We start from the raw sequence: 20,116 nt of genomic DNA, 5'->3' as shown, positions 1-20,116 counted from the left end.
CCCCTGGGGGGGAAACAGGTCTTCCAAAATAGGATTTTCTCTGTACAAAAATTAGACAGCATCCACATCTTATTTTCTCTTTGGGGGAGGGGAAATTACCCCAAGACATTTGTTCCTTAGAGACCAGTGTGCATATGGTTGGAGTGTGTGAAAATATACAGATTCCTTCTGAAATCTCTCTCTCTCCGTCTGTCTCTTTGTCTCACTGTCTCTCTTTGTCTCACTTGAGAGACCGTCTTCTGCCAATTACCTCCCTGCGACCAATTAGATCTCATAGATTGGGCCTCCTCCGAATTCCATCGGCCAGCCAGTGCCGGCTGGCAACTACAAGGAGGAGGGCCTTCTCAGTAGTAGCCCCGACCCTTTGGAACGAGCTCCCCGTGGAGATTCGTACCCTCACCACCGTCCAGGCCTTCCGCACAGCCCTTAAGAACTGGCTAGCCCGTCAGGCCTGGGGACAAAGATAGCCGCCCCTCCCGAATGATGAATGAATGTTGCTCATTATTTTTACTATATGTGTCTACGTCATTGTTTGTATTCCCCTTCCTGATTTTATGTGAGCCGCCCTGAGTCCCCTCAGGGAAAAGGGCGGCCTACAAATGTTAATAAACATTCAAACATTCAAACATTTTGTCTTTTTCTCTGTCTTTCTGTCTATCTGTTTCTCTCTCTGTCTTTTTCTCTGTCTTACTGTCTGTTTCTCTCTCTGTCTCTCTCTTTCATCTTTTTCTCTCTTTTTCTGTGTATGTTTTCTCTCTGTCTGTCTCTGTCTCTTTCATCTTTTTCTCTGTCTTTCTGTGTATGTTCTCTCTCTCTCTCTTTTTCGTCTCTCTCTCTCTTTCTGTATGTGTGTGTAAAGAGAGAGAGAGTAAGGTTGTTCAAGGGTCCAACAGCCGAGAACCTCATGATTAGCACTGTGATACTGATTGGTTCAAAGCAAGCAAATAGATGCAATTCTGTTCCAACTGTACATACTGCAAAGCGCAGCCTTACCCTCCTGATCATGTTGATGACCTTGCTGGAGAAAGATTTTGCTTTTCAAACGAAGGACAGCATACAGAACCCTTGCGAAATTACGACTACGCTACCCTGAATGTTCAAACGCATGGAAGGTTGAACTAAAATTGTCTTTATTAGATGACTGAAAGGTACTTCTTGAGATATGCAAATCTTCAACTGTGGAGCCCACTTGCAACTGTTGCTCTTTTAAGCTATTTTTAATCCAGGTTGTATTTTAAGAATGTTCTAAATCTGTCCCTAGCTGTTACATGAATATTAATAAAAGAATAATTATTCTTTTATATTAATGCATGGCAAAGGAAGGAAGGAAAGAAGGAAAGAAGGAGGGAGGGAAGACAGAAGGAAGGAAGGAAGGAAGGAAGGAAGGAAGGAACTCCAGCTTTAAATAGAAGATACTTTTAACTAACTATGGCTAAATAGAGAAGTGTCTGGCTGCAAATTTAAATGCCTTACAATTTGTAATTACTGGCAGTAGGGCCCTTGGCTTTCCTTATAGCCACCAAGGGACAAAACATCCATTGGAAGGCACTTGGAGACAAAGACAAGGGTTAGAAATTGGAGAGAATGGATAGGCTGCCTCCTCGGTGTAGGTACATACAGCAACTTGGCACATGCTTCTGCCCTGTTGTTATTGTTATCTTGCACTGCATTTTCTATACATCAAAACCTTCTTTCTGCAAGTCATCCTGGCCAAAGTCTCTAAGCAGGCTGAGGAATTCTGGAAGTCGAAGTCAAAATATGTCATCTTAAAGTCGCCAAAATGTTTGTTCCATTTTGCATTCTTCAGGACAAATGCTGCCTTTCTTTTCACAAAGTCTTCTCTGAAACAGAACTGCTTAGAAAACTGTGTGAAATTGTTTAGCCAGATCTCCCAACTTTATCACTTTGGCACCTCCAGAACTCTTTGTAAATCGGGGAGTGCCATCTTCTGGTTAGATATTAAACTGCAGGAGAAATAAAATGGGTTCCCTAGAGAATAAATTCAGAGCTGAATTTATGCCAAAGTCCCTTTTGTTTGCGATGCTCCATTGTGCTGCTACTCACACACACACCAACACACATACAAACACACACACAATTGTGGCTTTCTTCTCACATGTCCATGACTACAATGCAGTATCCTCTGTTGTAACAAAAAAAAAAAACCCACCCTACATCAATGCATAGCATTGTAATTGTGGGAGAAGTTGGAGGAGTATAAACGGTTCCTTGTACTTTATCATCTGTGTTTATAGCAGAATCCACATTGAAAGCCACAAGTACAACCCCATGCAATGTGGAAGGTCTCACGGACCATTTCAAACATTTCTTAAAATAAAGCTTCTCTAAATGCATGTGCTGTTTTCCATATTGGCTTTAAAATAACAAAACTGAATTTTTATTCACAGCTGTGTCTATCTAATCATCCCTCCCTTTCCATAATTGAAGGAGAGGAAATGGAAGACAACCATGAATTCCTCGCTTGCAAATGCTTGGCTACTCCAGCAATAAAAAAAAGTGAAGTGAACAAAATTCCTGAAACTCCCATGGCACCAAACTGGTGGTAATGTTATAAGGCTACAAAGAAGAAAAAGCCAAGGGCTCACTGACATCAGCAATATCTAAAGTCATAAAGTGGGTTAGGGGGGGAAAAGTAGGATGCAAAAAGACTCTTATGTTAGCTTGGAGAGTTTGTTGTGTGCAGGGGTGGTACTCACTTACTTTCCCTACCGGTTCGCAAATGTGTGCGTGCGAGCATGCGCTCACTTCGCTCACAGGCACCCCATCCACGCATGTGCTCAGCCTTCGGCGCCTGTGCTTTGGCTTGAAAATGTGCCTAAATAGGATGGCACACCTGCGATTTCTACTACCGGTTTGGGTGAACCGGTCCGAACCGGAATACTCCCTCTGGTTGTGTGTCTCAGACATCGCACTACCGAGAAAAATATCTTATATACCTTGACACCACCTGGCTTTCTGCACAGAGTGTTTTTCTACTGAGCTGTTCTAAGCAAGTCAATGGTGGAAGGGGTAGCATTCCTCAGTGATTGGGGTTCATTTCTGCAACTCTGCATAGCATTGCTTCAAGTGGCAAAAGGTGAATGATATACTGGTAGTCCTCACTTTAGAACCTCAACTGAGAATTTCCAGTGCTAAGGAAGCTGTTTGTTAAGTGAGTCATGCTCAATTTTGCAACATTTTGCCACAGCTGTTAAGTGAACCAGTGCAGTTGTTAAATGAATCACATGGTCACTAAGTGAATCTATCTTCCCCCAATGACTTTGCTTTGTCTAAAGATGGCTGGGAAGGTTGCAAAAGTGACCCAGGTAAATCTGTAACCATTGTAAACATATGCCAGTTGCCGAGTGCTCAAATTTTGATCATGTGATCGTGGGGATGATGCACTGGTCATAAGTGCAAGAGCTGGTCTTAAGATACTTTTTTCAGTGCCGTTGGTTGTAAATTGAGGACTAACTGTATTTAAGAAGTGGTTCATGTTGGCCAGTTTTTCACAATTACTTGTCTGTGCTGTCTTCAGGGCCGGATTTTCCTATAGGCTAACTAGGCTTCAGCCTAGGGCCTCAAGATCAAGAGGGGCCTACATTCAAATTGTTAGCAAAATTAAAATGACACTATTCTAAAAACAGTGAACACTAAAACATTGAACCGAAAATAAGGAGAAATTCTACGCATATGACTAATAAACAAACATAAAAATGTATTGGTTAAGATCGTTCCAGCGCGTGGCAGTTGGGGAGCCCGTCCACGTTCCCGGCACTGGCGGTCGGGCGAGAGGCGCGGCCGCTCCCAGTAGCCGCCCCGTTGACGCGGAGCCCACCAGCGGCCGGGCAGCTGAATGCAGCAGGGGAGGCGGCTGACCTCGCTGCCTTTGCCGCAGAGCAGAGCCACCCTCCGTCGGGAGGCCAGCTATATATATTGATATATATTGATATATCACAGTAATGATGTATTTTATTGTCTCTCATGTAATTTACAAACTTAAAAATGGGAGGTGAAAGGGCCTCATAAGTGGAATAGCCTAGGGCCTCTTTTCATCTAAATCCGGCCCTGGCTGTCTTGTTGCTTAGTTTAATTATTTATTACCAAGATTTATAAGGCTATGCAACTAAAGTTCTGTGATTTTGAGTGGCAAACTGAATACAAACAAACAGCTTCCCCACTAAAGTTATGTAATTCTTCAGCATAGTTTTGCTTTGAAAGGAAAATGATTTAAGTTCACTTCTGTGTTGACTCACAAGTCCACCAATCCGTTCCAGGAGATCCCTTCAAATCATCCAGATCAGCTATTTTGTGTCTGTTCTTTACACATTATTTTGTCACTATTTTCACAGGATTTAATGAAATGTCTCCAGCAATGGTAGGTTCCGAACCGGTTTACTACCGGTTTGCTGAGCGCGCGGGCCAGACACATGCTGCGTGTGGGTGCACAACTGAACAAAAATTAGTCAGAAATAAAACGGAAAACAGCTGAGGAGTGACAATTCAAGCTGCTGCCCCAGATCAGCTGCGTTTCGGAAGCTGGAATAGAGGTAAGCAAAACCCAGGAGTGGGTGGGTGGGCAGGTGGGCCCTCTTTTAACAACAACAGAGAACTGGTTTGCTCTCTGTTTGAAGCCAGCACTACCATTTCAGGAAAACTGGCCCGAACTGGTAGGAACCCACCTCTGGTCTCCAGTAAAATTATCTAGGAAGTCATTGCAGAGGCCAAATATCATTTCTGTACATGTCTATCCCTCTCCTAGACATAATATTACCAAATATATATTTTAAAATGCATTTTAATCTGCAATGCTATCTAATACAGACTTTGATTACTTTTTAAAAAAAACAAACATGATCATCAGATAAGGTTAGGAGGTTTTGGGTTTTTTTGTAAGTAAATATTTATATCTTGACTGGATATAGTCTGTAGCAGAGGTGGGTTCCTACCAGTTCGCACCTATTCAGTAGAACCAGTTCGTCAAATCTACCGAACCAGTTAGAAGAGGTTCCACCAGTGGACCCGGAAAGCAGGCCACACCTACAGAAGAGGTTCCAAAAATTTTTGAAACCCACCACTGGTCCTTGGATATGATTATTCTACACTATCATGTTCATATTTATAAAACTCAGTGCCTCTGTGAAAGGTAAGGATGACTACTGCGTTTGTGCTGCAATCAGAACATTGCGTGTGTTGGAGTTGTTTTAATGCAAACCAAAGATGCCTTAAAAAAAACAAGTTTACATCATATTCTTATGCATGCCAGTGCTGTGTGTGAGGTAATTTAAGGTGATTCTGACAAGTGTCGTTGGCATCTTCATATCCGGTCACATGGGCAGCAAGCCACTCCCATCTGGTCACATGGGTGGCAAGCCACTCCCACAAAGGAGGCCACACCCACAGAGTAGGTTCAAACAGTTTTTGAAACTCACCACTGGTCTGTAGGTATTTTTTTATACTCTTTGGAATATGAGAAGGAAATAAACAATATTATGTGGGGAAAAAGAGAAGTCTGCTTAAGAAAAAAAAAGTCAGTGTGAACTGAAGTATCATAGGACGAGACAATATCCAGCACGGTCTCAAAATGTTATGTTCTCTTTTCACCCACCCCCTGGATGCAATTTGACCCATTAAGATTCATTTTCTTCTGAGTGTAACATTCACATCTCAGGCTTTCAGTGTTTAAGTTCCCTGTCAAGTTAATAACTCTCTTGTTTGGAAAAGGAGAAAAAACGGAAGTCCTTAGATCCCGGGTCTGCTGCAGTCTGTCAGGTATGCTGATCTAAAACAGAAAGAAGACCCACTTGTTGCTGGGGAGAATTTTCATCATTAAGATGAATGTTTTACCTAGAATGCTATTTATGTTTCATACTGTATGTTTTGATAACTGATGCATCATTGAAACAAAAGCAGAAGGATATATCTAAATTTGTATGGAAGGGCGGGGGGGAATACGAGTTAAATATAGGGTGCTATAAGAAGAAAAGGAAAGAGGATTGGATTTACCCAATTTGAAATTGTATTTTACAGTTTGCTGTTTAGTTGGATGAAAGAGTGAGTGTTGCTGAGAAAAAGAAGGCCTTTGTAATCAGAACATCATCATCTGAGATTTGAGAGGAATAGATATTTAAGGTATGGTAGAGCTAGGGTTAATACATATTTTAAAAACCATTATAGATAGTCCTTGACTTACAATCAGTGATGTGCGGTGAGGTTTATGGCTGGTGAGGCAGCAACTTCAACTCCCAGAATTCCACAGCCAGGCATGCTCAGTTCCGATTTAAAGCGGCAGCATTTGTTTTTCTCCTTTGCTAAATAAGTTTCCTTCTTTCTTTTTCTTCTCCCTTCCCCTCCTTCCTCCCTCTCTCCCTCCCCCCTCTCTCAAACAAACACACACACAAACACACACACACACACACACAAAGTTGCACCAGGATTCAGAAAATTTAGGTTTTCCTCCTCAGCTCATGTTAGCAATACCACTAGCAGCATTTTGGCTGGCAGGTGTAAGTAGAAGTGGAAATTCATTCTACTGAAAACATTGTTTTTGCTTATGATAGGATAATTAAAATTTCAGAAGACCCAAAGGCATAGTATTAGAGTGTTACATAGTGCATAAACTAAAGAACTGTCTCAATATGCTCCCTCCCCCTTCTCTCAAACACACACACACACACAGAGTTGCACCAGGAGGATGAAGTTTGAATTCCTCCCCCTCCCTCTGACCCACACATACTTTTTCCAGCTGTTTCAGAGAGGATTTCAACTCTGCCCTTGCCTGCCATCATGAAAAGAAAAAAAAATGTAAAAGGAAAAAGGCAAGAGCTGAGGTCAGGCTGGGCTAGTTGCTGCCAGAGTCACCGTGGATGTCTCTGCTTAACTGTTTAAAAAAGTCTCTAAAAAAGCATCCTCTACAGGAGGAGGCAGAGGAACAATGTGCCTCATCTACATCAGGAATTTTTCGGCTTTTAACCCTTTCTTAACTCTGCTCAAGTGATCATAAAACGCCAAACTAGATGAGGAACGTCGTTCTCCTTCCGCCTCCTGTAGAGGGCACTTTTCTAGAGGCTTTTTTAAACAGTTAAGCACTAAGCAGAGTCATCCATGGTGACTCTGGCAGCAACTAGCTCAGCCTGACCTCAGCTCTTGCCTTTCTTCTTTTATATTTTTTTTTCTTTTCATGATGACAGTGGTGAGGCTCTGCCTCCCCTGACTGCACGTCCATGCTTACAACCATTAGTTTAGTCATCTTTACAGGTACGATGGCATTGAAAAAGTTAATGTATGACTGTTTTTCTCACTTATGACTGTTGCAGCAATTCTCAACTTAGAAGGTTTTTCAGGAAATCTTAAGGCTGTAGGCTAGCTGGAAGGAGATCCCACAAGAAGCCAAGCACAAACCTCTTTTGTTGTTTTTCAAGAAACAAAATGCTTTGAATAGTACCAGGAATTAACCTTGACTTGAGAAAACCTGCTGTGCTAACTGTTCGGTTGCTCTTTGATTTGATGTGTGGGGCAAAGAACATTCAAGGACCCAGTTAAAGCATCTGATGTGAGTGAATGCAACCATTCAACCCAAGAAAGGCGTCAACTCAAGACAAAACATAAGGATAATGGGAAAGCAAGAAGATTTTCCATTTACAGTACTTGGCCTGTTCTTAGTCCACTCTCAAATACCACTGGTCTGATAAAAGCATTTTACTAGAAAAAATTGTGTAGGATGAGTCAGATGAGCTATTCAATACTGCATTAAGATAAGCAATTCACTGGTCCAGAAACCAGGAGACACTGTGAGCTCTACTCCCTCCTTAGGCATGAAAGCTGACTAGGTGACAATCCACCCCACCTCACAGGGTTGCTGTTGTGGAGTAAATAGGAGAAGGAAAGAATATTAGCTATGTTTACCACCTTAATATTGAAATATTAAATTATATTAAATAATAAAAAGGAAGGATATAAAAAATATCCGAGGTGGCGCAGTGGTTAAATGCAGCACTGCAGGCTACTTCAGCTGACTGCAGTTCTGCAGTTCAGCTGTTCAAATCTCACCGGCTCAAGGTTGACTCAGCCTTCCATCCTTCCGAGGTGGGTAAAATGAGGACCCAGATTGTTGTTGGGGGCAATATGCTGACTCTGTAAACTGCTTAGAGAGGGCTGTAAAGGTATTATAAAGTGATATATAAGTCTGCTATTGCTATTGCTATAAAATAAAATCCCCATGAAAAACCTTGCCGATATGGACAAAATCCCAGATGGAAACACTGTTTATTATATAGCTTGTTGACTGGGAGAGCTATCTAATTACTCTTGATGATATTTGCTGTCCCCATTTATTCTGATTTTGCTGCTAAATGGTACTGTCCTGACTACAGTATGTACCTGTAGCACATGATAAGTGATTAGTTGAGTCCTATGGTTTGTTCTCTCCCTCTCCTGCACAACACCAGCAAATTGGAAAAAATATCTGACAATCACAATGTTGACTGTCAATTCTAGGTTCCTTCTAGGTCTGCAACACAAGCCGAATTGCTCCCTCTTTCCCTCCCCCAAAGCAGACTGGAGTAACAGAAGAGCTGAGCTTCAAGCTTTTATTTACAAATTCTCTCTCTTTCTTTTCTTTATAAGCAACAAATGCATACTCAAGGTACATTCCACCATGATATTAACACTATCACTAAACTGGTAAGAGATTAGAACTGACAGACTGCCAGCTAGTCAGTCTAGCATTACTATGCAATTTCACAGATGACTGTAGCATAACAACCTCAAATGTCAGGAAAAAAATGTGGCCAGCTGCAAGAAGGAAAGGCCCAAATAAAGACAACAGCATCTCACAAAGTCCACATTGATTTTTAAGAGCTCAATATTTTCCTCTTTTGTTTTACATTTTTATTCCACCGCTCTGCATTGTGGGGATAAGGGCACACCAAGGGTGAGTGGAGCAAGGAAAAACATTCATGTCATTGGATTTAAAGTCAAATTCAGTTCAATTCTGTTTATTTTGTTTGTTTTATGCCCTACCATGCATCTTGAAGCTCAAGGCAACCTGCGTAGGGTTTTCCTATTTTAAGTTTGAACCATATATGTCAGCCCTCAGGCTGCCATCCAGGGGGGACCTGTCCATCACCATGCCCGCTCGGCCATGCTTACACGCCATTAACACTGCCACGTTGATGTTGCCTCTCTGATGTCGATTGAGCCTGTAGCTGCATGTGGCTCTTCTACTGAGGTGCAACTGCCTACTCTGATGTAACTCTTTTGTCCGGATGCGGCTAACCAGGAAAGAGGCTATGATGACACTGGGTGGGGGTGTGGATAAGGGTGTGGGTCATGGTGATGGTGGGTGGGTGTCATCTGGGTGGAGTTGTGGGTGGAACTGGGTGGGGTAATGGTATATATATATGGGTGATGGTGTTAACTTGATCAGAACTGACTTGGATTTGATTACCTTTGTATCATTGTGATTTACTGCTGGTTTCACATAGTTTCTTAGATAGAGATAAAAGTTTTTCACCAAACAAACTGAATCTCTGTTTGAATGCAACATGAACGCTGGAACGTGACAATATAATTAAATACTGCCCATATGTTTAATTATTTCTCTATTCTTTCTCGTAGCTTTTGGAGAGACTGAATGTGTTCTGTGTTGGATGCTCAGATATGTGCGAGTGAGAGCTCTTGAGATGAGAAAGGTGATCTTGGCAATGAATAGTAAAGCCACTATTATGACTAGGAGATCTATTTCCAGAAATGACATTATCGATATGTATAGAGAGCCAATTTAATGTAGTGGTTAACGCATCAGGCTTGAAACAGACAGAATGTGAGTTCTAGTCCTGCCTGAGGCTCAAAGCCAACTGGGAACTTAATGCCAGTCACTTTCTCAACCCTAAAAAGGAGATAATGGCAGAACACTTGCAAAAATGTTGTCAGGGTAATTCAAGGACTTGTCCAGGAAATTGCTAGAAATCTTTTTTTTTAAATAAAAAAAAAGCTAAAAGGTACAAAAACAACAATAACCTCTGGTTAATTATGTTCCTATCAGGAAGAAGGTCCAGGATCCATACATTTGTATTTCAAGAGAAAGGGAGAAGAAAGTGACAATCAATGCTTCTCAGACATAATTATATTTTATACTCTAAATCTAGACTCTTTCTGTCCTTGGTCCCAATCTTTCACCCCTCCCCCTAGTTCCTTTCATTTTAACATGCAATTAGTTATTTAATTATCCAGACTTTATTTTATGAACACAAATAACGTTGGCAGGCTGTCCCATTTGCCTTCTCCAAATAACTATGCAATTTCCTTTTTTCTAACTGGGACTTTCCAAGCACAGAGTGTGGCCAACATCAAGGGAGCTCGAAGCCAGAAAAATTCTAGTAGTTCTATCTAGTGCTGCTTTTATCATTACTCCCATGCATACACTACTTCAGCATAGGAATCATGGAGAGCCAGTTTGGTCTAGTGCAGGGGTGATAAACAAGGCCTGTGGGCTGGATCCGCCCTGTGATATGATCATGGAAAATGAAAGGGGTCAACCCGCTTCATTTCAGCCCGGTCTACTAGAGGTGGTATTCAGTAGGTTCTGACCAGTTCTGGAGAACCTGTAGCGGAAATTTTGAATAGTTGGAGAACCAGTAAATACTACTGGCCTCACCCCATCTATTCTCTGCCTCCCGAGTCTCAGCTGATTGGGAGGGAATGGCAATTTTTCAGTATCCTTCCCCTGCCACGCTCACCAAGCCATGCCCATCAAGCCACGCTCACAGAACCGGTAGTAAAAAAAAATTGAATCCCACCACTGCAGTCTATCCAATGTGAAGAGGAAACATTGGGTCCATGCCGCTTCAGTCTAGTCTACATGCCAGCCGTTTGGGGAGTGGCATCAAGCTGGCCATGCCCACCCAATTGGCCATGCCCACCTCCCCCACCCCGAAGTCAACCACAGCCCTGATGAGGCCCCCAATGAAATTGAGTTTGACACCCCTGATCCAGTGCTTAAGGCTAGAAAGTACGAGGCTGTGAGTTGAAGGCACTCCTTACCATGAAAGCCAGACGGGTAATCTTCACCAGCCACCCTTTCTCAGCCCATCCCACCTCAAGGGGTAGTTGTTGTGGGAAGAAGAGGAGGAGGAGGAGGAAGGTGTATTGGATCTGTTTGCCATCTTGAGCTGTTTGTAAAAATAATAAAGGCAGGATACAAGGAAGCAAGCAAGCAAACAAATTATACCATAGTAATTATTACTTCCCCTCCTTCTCCTTTGTTTTCCCAACTGTATTTTTAAGGATTTTGCTATTGTTCCTTCTCAATACATGCATACTAACTTGCATTTCTTTTGAGTATGGGTCAGTACTTCATACATTTCTCCTTGTTGGTGTAAGGTAGGAGTAGTCAACCTTTTTATACCTACCACCCACTTTTGTATCTCTTTTAGTAGTAAAATTTTCTAACTGCCTACCGGTTCCACAGTTATGGTGATTTATAAAGTAGGGAAGTCAATTAAATTTAAAAAAAGGAAAGTGCTTCAGCATTGGACAAAACTCCTACCACCCACCATGAAAGCTGGAACACCCACAAGTGGGTGGTAGGGACCAGGTTGACTACCACTGGTGTAATGACGTTCAGCTGTATGTTGGCTTGCAAAATCAAAATCAGAGATTTTAGCTTTTACAGAACAATGTAAGCAAGCTTGGGGTAAATCTAGCATAAGATAGGGAGTAGGGAGTGCCATAGGTATGATTACAGCAGATAACAGATAAAGGGTTATATGAAAGCCATAATGGGAAGCAAAAGTCAATTTATATACAGCCCCATTTTGTAATGATCATGGCATAGGAAAAACATGGAACATCAGAGGAATAATGAGTAAAGACCATGAATTAACAAGTCAAATGAAAGCAATAAAGAAAAGAAAATGTCTTGGGTATATAAAATTTACAGAAGGGGAAAGGGTGTAATAGATCTGAATAGAAGTGACCTTACTTTGTAGATTGGAAATGATGAAAGCATTAAGAGAAAGGAAAGTGTAGCTTAAAGTACAATTAAAGGAGCTAAAAATGCATGCCCAAGAGTATGAATTCTTTACCTTGGTTGCTATTGGTATGCATGAAATCAGGAAGCTAGAGATCAGCGATAGCTACATGTTCTATTCCAGGGAATGGTGACAATGGAAGAATCAGAGAGACATTTGGCAGCAAATTACTGCATTTAGAGAAATGGGATCAGGGGAGGAAACTTTATTCCACTAGATGATGTAAATAGATGAATGGGGATAATGAGAGCACAGAAAAAGCTACTCACAGGGAATGGTACTATTAAGCATCTAGGTAGAAAAAAATCAGATAAGTGAGTTAAATCTATTCATCTATACACATGCGAAGGAAAGAATAGAAAACTAAAGGTATGACTGAAACGAGAACCCAGATTGTTGGGGAGGGGCAATATGTTGACACTGTAAACCACTCAGAGAGTGCTGTAAAGCACCATGAAGTGGTATATAAGTCTAAATGTTATTGCTATTGTTTATAATGAAAGTTTGACAAAATTAACAAAAAGATATAAGGGGGCTAAGAGGTTCTAAATGTGGGAAGCATGATCATCGTCAAGGTACTTGGGGAAAAATTGATTTGGAAGAAATGGAGAGAAGCAGAAAGCATAGATTCAGCGTGAAAAATTAAAAGATTAATCTCCCGTCAAAATGAATAGGAAGTTGACGTAAAGAAAGGGGATGCAGAAGCTGCATGGAATAGAATAAAAATGTTGCATGCAAGAAGCACATTCTTCCCAATAACATAGCATATGACGAAGAATGGTTGGTGAAATGATCAAGTGAAAGTAGATGTGGACAAGAAAGAATGCGGATAAGAGAATGATTGAGACATAAAAAATATGGATGAAAAAAACATTTTGTAATGCATAGAGAGATCAAAAGACATCTGCAAAGAGAATAGGTTAAGATTAAAAGAGGCTAAGAAAATGCAATGATTCTGTGGAAAATAACATAGTTTTGGAATTAGGTAATGGAGGCTAAACAAGGAGCCACTAAGAGAGCAAACGGGATTAAAAATTAAACATGATTACCTTATTCAGGATGAAACCAATGCCAAGAAATGCTGGTTAAAGATATGGGCAGACAATGTTAAATTAACAATTGGAATTGAAATAAATAGTGTATCCAGGAAAAAGAAATAATGAAAATTATGACATAATTGCTGTGAGATGTTGAAGGGTGATAAGACTGCAGGTGTACATGACATAACCAGGGAAATGTAAAAATGCAAATATGGTTTGCTTACAGAGTGGTTGTGCAACTTGTTTGACATGTGCAAAATGGGCCTGAAAATAGGAAGAATGCCGTAAGTGTTCCCTTCTAGAAATGAAATGATAAGAAGAGAGAATGCAAAACTTAGAGTGATTTGTTCGTTAAACGTACCTGAGAAAGAATTTAGGAGAATTCTGAAAGGTAATAATAAACAAAATTTGAGAAGTGCAGTATGTGAGGTGTGCAGATCAAATTTTTGCTCTTCAGCAGATTTTTGAGAAATGTAGGAATTTGAGAAAGTCAAAGAGGAGGGGGAGGAGGAGGAGGAGGAGCAGGAAGAGAAGGAGGAGGAGAAGGAGAAGGAGAGTTGCCTTTTAAAAATCACCTTTGAGGCAGCCATGATCTGGATGACTGAGAATCTCTACAAAATTTGAGAAAGGAATTTAATGACACACTTGTTGATTTGGAGAATGCATATGATACAATAGGAAATAATTGAATTCCAGTTAGGAGAATCAGTTAGGAGAAACCTAAAAAGAAACTGGATGAAGTAGAAATGGGATAGATAAAATGTATATGGTGAAATAAGAAGAGATATGGTCAAGGATTAGCGGGTGCTGAATGGATGCGGACTTGATGCAAAACTTGCATAATAAAATACTGTGGCTTGATCATATAGTGAAAATGAGTTAAAATTCAATTGCAGCAAAAAAATATAAAGGTAGAATAAATGGATCGAAAATTGGAGTTGATTACAATCTAAAAATAGGGAACTGAGCAGTTTAAAGAATAAAAGGCAATGTTCAAACAGAATGCGATGAAATTAAAAATGATTTGGAAGGATACAAATGTACAATAAGGAGAGATATAGTCAATAGGGCTATGTAAAGGAGATTAAAGTCTGTTTCCTTTCCTTATCTTTAATGTCATTGGCTTACTATTTCTTATTCCTCCTCTGTGCTCTGCATATGAATTTCCCTTTTTTTCATAAAAATCTCAAGAGCCCACCCCTCCCCTTAGATTATTATTTTCTGAATAGGGGAATACTTGAAAGATTTTATGTATATGTGAAGCTTTGCAGATGCTTATGGCATTGTTTCACCAAATCAAATCACAGAGTCCCCATCTCCAGTTAGGCTTTGATCTCATCCACTTTCAAAGTGCAGATCCTAACATGCTCTATAAAGACTGGGGTGGATGTCACAGAACTGGAAGTTGTATATCCTGCAGCACTAAGGCTTGATAGATCATGCAAGACCATGTACAACGTTTACGGCTGCTTGAATGGAAAAGCAATCTGAGCTCAACAAAAGGAGGCTAGTAGTAGAGTTAACTTCCAGGTTTTTTCTTCTTTATTCAATTGTGTCAGACCTGGAAGCCATCTTTTATATTTGAGCCTTCAGGGTCAAGGACACCTTGCCCAGAAGCTCCGATGGTGTGACTGGGAGGTGCTTCCAGTTTTGGATGGTGCCCAATTGGACCATGTGATGGACATGTGGGTGCTGGGCAGGGACCTGAACTTTCATTTCAGTGGGGAAAACCTGGAAATTTTCAGATTCGGGTTTTCCCAGATGTGCCAATATGACAACTCTAATAAAATGGAACTTTGAGGACACTCAAGCCTTGGAGTCTTCTTTCATTGGGGGTGTTACCTGGAATCCTGACATTCTGGTTCTCACAGAGAAGGCCTGGACGAGTCCCTGCAGTTTTCTTGGCAAGAGTTTGGGAGTGATTTGCCATTGCCTCCTTTCTAGGGCTGAGCAAGAGTGACTGGCCCAAGGTCATCCATCTGGCTTTGTACCTAAGGCAGAACTAGAACGTGGGTCGCCCAATTTCTAGCCTGATGCTTTAACTACTACACCAGACTGGTTCTGAAATACAGATGTGCATAAGGATGCATACTCCATCGATGGACAGAAAATAGGTGTTAAATACACAAGTGAGAATCCCTGAGATTGTCGGGTAGCTGAACTGCCATCTTCTGCTCTTCTATTTCTGCGCGGCTCTTACATGCCAATGAGGTGCATCTCATAAAAACACATCAAATATTTCTTCCGATTAGTTGCTCCCCCTCCAAATGAAACTGAACTCGAGAAGGTCTGTTCTTTAGAGCATCTTCTCCATCAACAGCAATTTTGGGAGATGGTTACAAAGGGGGGGAAATCAAGCAAGAGGCGATTTGTCCCTCTGAATAGGCCAATCCACTTTCAAAATAATCAAGTCACTTGACTTGTATTAGAAAACTGATCCCATAAATATCTTTTTGGGGGATTCTCATCTGTCATCTTGGTAATGTCCAAGCAAAGACCATGAAACTGGCTCAGTGGGCAATTGATTACAGCCTCTGCCTGACTCCCCCCCCCCCTATTAAAATGTCTGGGAAAGAAATAAGTGACTGCTGCTGAGTCCTCTGAACTTTTCTCAGCTTGGGGGGTCCTGGAGTCACAAAGGATGGTGGGAGCTCTATCCAAGACAGCTGGAAGTAGCCAGGATAACCCCCTCCTCTCTCCCACCAAGACTAAAAACCTCATAAGTACAACCAGAGGTTAACCCTCTCTGTACCAAACCAGCTGTGTTAACAACCCCTCGCTGCCTGCCACATAATCTTTTCTTATTGGGAGCCTATAGATAAAAAACACAACTGTTAAGTATTAAGACTAGTGCTACTACAGGAACTGACCTACTTCACTGAAAATAAAAATCCCTCCCCTACCACTGTCCTAAAATTAATCTAAAAGATTAACAGGTAAAAACAGGTTCTAGGAACTTCTGAAGTCGTACTCTTCAACTATGCAGACCCTACTTTCTCACTCTCTGCAAGCCTGAAGATGTTTGAAATCTCCCTCTCCTCTCAAATCTGCTGGTGGCTTTCCTTTGTCTTATGAACAATGGTAACACAAATATTTGTTTAAATGAAAGAATGGATACAGTCAGAAGGAACTGGAAGCCAGAGAAGGGGAGCTGAGGCATGAACCTGGTCATTTTCCTGCTTCTATACTTAAAAGTTTTTCCCCTCAGCAGGAGCTCCCCTCCAAATCCTTGCAGAGCAAAAGGCACCAGGGCAAAGGCGGACAAAGGTTAAGCACGCCAATAAAGGAGAATATTTGCAACTCAGAGTTGAAATGAGAGGCCCTTGGTGCTCTCTGAGCTTGCTTGTTTTCTTGCAGACGTTTCATTACCTAAACTAGGTAACACTCTCAGTACAAGTGATGATGATGTCACCTAGTTAGGATTAGGAACAACATAAAGCCTTCCTGAGCAGCTTTTAATCCACAAAAAGGGCATCGAGCCCCAACTACTTACACAGTTTAGTAATAATAAGGATAATAATGTCTGAAGGGTAGTGAAGATGATGTGCCAAAGCTAGTACATCCTAGGGAATACTGGAGAGACCAAGTTGGACTACAAAAAAAGACCAAATGAAGAACAGAAAAGAGGCATAGGAAGAAAACTTATTACATAGCCAGTACATTAAAAAAAACCTCACAAGGAAAATAGATAATAACAATGCCTGGCTATGACTAAGAGCAGGAAAATTGAAGAAAGAAACAGAGGGGATAATTCTGGTTGCCCAAGACCAAGCCTTAAGAACCAATGCATACAGAGCCAGAATTGAGAAGACAGCAACATATAGCACGTATCATCTCTGCAAAGAAGCTGAAGAAACAGTGGATCATCTGCGGCAAGAAGATTGACTACAGACTATAAACAACAGCATGACAAAGTAGCAACAATGGAGCATTGGAAGATCTGCAAGAAATATCATTTGCCTGCAAGCAAAAACTGGTGGGACCATAAAATAGAGAAAGTAATAGAAAATGAAGAAACTAAAAGGATCTGAGACTTTAGAATTCAAACAAACAGGCACCAGCCACAAAACACCCCAGATTTAATAATTGTCGATACCAAATGACTAACAAGATGCATTCTGATTTGCTGGCTGGAAATGAAAGTCATTGCAAGATTGGTTAAAAGAACAATCCAGTTGGAGGTTAGTTTTTACTGAACTCAGATTGTATCCGTCATACCAGTGGTGGGTTTCAAAAATTGTTGGAACCTACTCTGTGGGTGTGGCCTCCTTTGTGGGAGTGGCTTGCCACCCATGTGACCGGATGGGAGTGGCTTGCTGTCCATGTGACCGGATGGGAGTGGCTTGCCGCCCACGTCACCGGATATGAAATTATGAATTAGTACTTAGGTTGGTCCAAGTAGCTATTCAGAAGTTAGTGGTTAGAAGCAAACGTAAAGCAAGCTATGGAATTAAAACCAGAAATATTTTGTTGGCTATTTGAAAGGGAGTATAATATATATTTAATTTTACACATGTTAGCAGCTGCTGGAATTGTGTTTGCACAACATTGTAAAAACAGAGATATGTAAATGAATAAATATTACAATGTGCAGGAATAAATAAATTGACAATTAAAATCAAGAAGGCTTTGAATACTTTTTCACGTGGGATTGGTTTTAGCAATTGCCAACTAACGGAAACAGAAATTAGAAATCCAAACGTATGAAAGAAAACACCAATTATGTAAGGAAAGGTCCCTAAAATGTATAAGGAAATATTACTAGATCATTATTAATGCGTAGATAACTGTGGGACATTACACACCCACCAGTGGTGGTTTCAAAAAATTTTGGAACCTCTTCTGTAGGTGTGGCCTGCTTTTCGGGTCCACTGGTGGAACCTCTTCTAACTGGTTCGGTAGATTTGATGAACTGGTTCTACCGAATAGGTGTGAACTGGTAGGAACCCACCTCTGCGTCATACACAATTAAGTCATGGCAACATTTTTCCCCCTCGGTCTCATGACATTGCCTTCACCTCATCCAGTACACAAATAAGATCACCTCAAGTTCTTCTTTGTATTAAAGTATTATTTCCCCATTTATCTCAATATTATCCAACAATGCAAAGTAAAATTGTCACCCATTATCTTGAAAAGAAGTCAGATGATTGACAGACTAGGAATAGAAGAATGGACCCAAGTAAGGCATTGATTACATTGATCATGGGGACAGCAAATGCTATACTCAGTTGGTTGCTGCCAATTCATGGATGAATGATAGTCTTTTAAATAATAGAGAGGAAAAGCCCCCCAGTCCTCCTAAAAATGGGTAAACTTGTTCTTTTCTGAGCACACCAACAGCATCTACTCCAGATTCAAATATGATTTCTCTTTGATCATCCTCTCCAAACTCTGCATACACCATGAAAACAGGATCCTACTCAGCCAGGTAATTGGCTAAAATACATTAACAAGCTAAGTTTCATTAATTTTGTCAGGATTACAGATGCAGAGGAAATCCTTGTATTTATTTAAAAGATATTTTATCTCCAAATAGACATAATTATGTGTGTTTTATTTTAACTGATATTGGTGCACTCCAGTCCCTGATGGTGTAGAACACAGGTGTCAAACTTGATCACATCACAGGCCAGATCATGACATATCATGACATTTTTTGCCTTTGTGGAGCTGGGGCGTGGCCTGTGTGTGGTGCATCTGGCCCGCGGGCTGCCAGTTTGACAGACCTACAAAGTAGGACCTACCTTGTAGGACATCAACTACACTGCCAATGAAGGGTTCTAGATCAGTGTTTCTCAATCTAGTCAGCTTGAAGATGTGTGGGCTTCAACTCCCAGAATTCCCCAGTCGGCATTGTCATGGCGTCATCATGTGATATCATGACTTTTACCGCCTTTGCTAAATCAGACGAGGGCATGGCCAGCGCGTGATGCATCCAGCCCATTGGCTGCAAGTTTGACACCCCTGTTCTAGATCATGTCCTCAGCAAAAGTTCTTTATGGGAAAAATGGAAAATATGTCTTCAAAAGTGGGATGCAGTAGGTAGATTAGGTTAATTTAAGTCACATCACTTGCAGGCTGGGGATGAAATGAAGGCAATGTCAAGAGGACGTGGCGTAAAATTTCCAGGGACATGGTTTATTCGTCCTGTAGTTGGGGAGTTAAGGCTCTTGTAAGATCCGGTTTTGTGTTTATATTTCTCCGTCCTCCAATGAGTTTAATGTATTCCTCCTCCCTTCCCCACCCCCTTTTTCTCCTTGTAGATAGGCTGGCCAACACTGGCCCCAAATCACTCACTGGGTTTCATGGCTGAGTGATGATTTGAGCACAAGTCCTTTTCCTCTTAACACAGCGCTACAGTTGCAAGTGGTGATCTAGGTAAAGATATGGCTCCTTGTGACTTCATGGACACGTCCATGTAAATTGCTGGGGCAGAAGTGATTTACCTTGACTCTGTTTCAGGACCTTTTCTCTGACTTCCCAGTTTAGCCTGCAGCCTTGGAGTATCCTGGTAGTCCGCCCCCATCCCCCCCCACTACTAATTAGGTCCACCCAGTTAAGAGTTTTGAGATGAGAGTAGATGCAATAATTCGTAAAGGGATTACAAGATTGTTTTTTTCAAAGAACACAAGCTATTCCTTGAAGATTAACCAATCTGTTTTAGCATAAGCCTTTGTGGCTTTGTTCAGGATAAAAGGGTATTGTTCTCAACCTTGTTTGGATGCCAAAAACTGGCAGCATGGATTCTCACCATTTTAAGACACAAATGCTAAACGCTACATTATAAGACTTAAAATACGATTACACAGAGGAGAAAAGTAAAACAAAGTCCTAGAATTCCCTTTCATAATCATGGAAAATCAGAAAATTCTGGTCCTTTTTTGATATGGCTCCATACCACTGCCTCACACCTCCTTGATGTAAATGGTGTGTGTGTGTGTGTGTGTGTTACTAATTTCCCTAAATAGAATCTGGTATTCTCACCTGCATACTGTTACTGCATTCTTTTTGTTAAATAATGGACAAAGTAGCACCATGTAA

The 20,116-nt window shown here is 41.1% G+C and overlaps 1 protein-coding gene and 1 long non-coding RNA gene across 4 annotated transcripts in view; one reads left to right on the top strand and one right to left on the bottom strand.

Moving 5' to 3' along the window:
- Positions 1-20,116, bottom strand: part of TNS2 (tensin 2) — a 165,858-nt gene that overhangs the window by 127,205 nt on the left and 18,537 nt on the right. The window lies entirely within an intron of this gene.
- Positions 989-6,219, top strand: LOC116504910. 2 transcript variants are annotated; one of them, XR_004254866.1, is made up of 4 exons: positions 989-1,148; positions 2,409-2,563; positions 4,353-4,550; positions 6,031-6,219. It is a non-coding gene; the product is annotated as an uncharacterized LOC116504910 (long non-coding RNA). The 2 variants fall into 2 exon arrangements; XR_004254865.1 differs by having other exon boundaries at positions 989-2,563.

This window comes from Thamnophis elegans, chromosome 2, assembly GCF_009769535.1.
Source record: "Thamnophis elegans isolate rThaEle1 chromosome 2, rThaEle1.pri, whole genome shotgun sequence".
Lineage (NCBI taxonomy): Eukaryota > Metazoa > Chordata > Lepidosauria > Squamata > Colubridae > Thamnophis > Thamnophis elegans.
Note: the sequence above shows the minus strand (reverse complement) of the source record. Positions and strands in the feature narration are given on the sequence as shown.